Source organism: Phalaenopsis equestris, unplaced genomic scaffold (genome assembly GCF_001263595.1).
Source record: "Phalaenopsis equestris unplaced genomic scaffold, ASM126359v1 Scaffold000690, whole genome shotgun sequence".
NCBI lineage: Eukaryota > Viridiplantae > Streptophyta > Magnoliopsida > Asparagales > Orchidaceae > Phalaenopsis > Phalaenopsis equestris.
Window position 1 is genome coordinate 233,156 of NW_018165130.1, and position 357 is coordinate 233,512.

At 37.3% G+C, this 357-nt stretch overlaps 1 protein-coding gene across 1 annotated transcript in view; it reads left to right on the plus strand.

The window, feature by feature from the left end:
* Window positions 1-357, plus strand: part of LOC110030258 (probable serine/threonine-protein kinase At1g54610) — a 54,409-nt gene that overhangs the window by 11,136 nt on the left and 42,916 nt on the right.

The window sequence follows — 357 nt, forward strand, 5'->3', positions numbered from 1 at the left end:
GATGGTCTTACTGGACATATACAGGAGGATGTACCTTGGTGTATGCTTTTTGCTGATGATATCCTTCTCGTGGATAAAACGAGAGAAAAAGCCCAGAAAAAACTTGAATTATGGAGGTCTGCATTGGAGCGAGTCTAAATCTAAAAGCCTTCATTTGAGAAGAGTTAAAACTGCATACATGGAATGTAATTTTTGTAGTAGTAGCTCTAGTGATAGAAGTATGACTTTGGGTGATCTAATTATTAAAAGGTGTGAACGATTTAGATATCTGGGGTCCGTTGTTCAAAGTGATGGTGATATAGATGAGGATGTTAATAGTAGAATTCAAGTTGGTTGGTTGAAGTGGAGGAATACTTC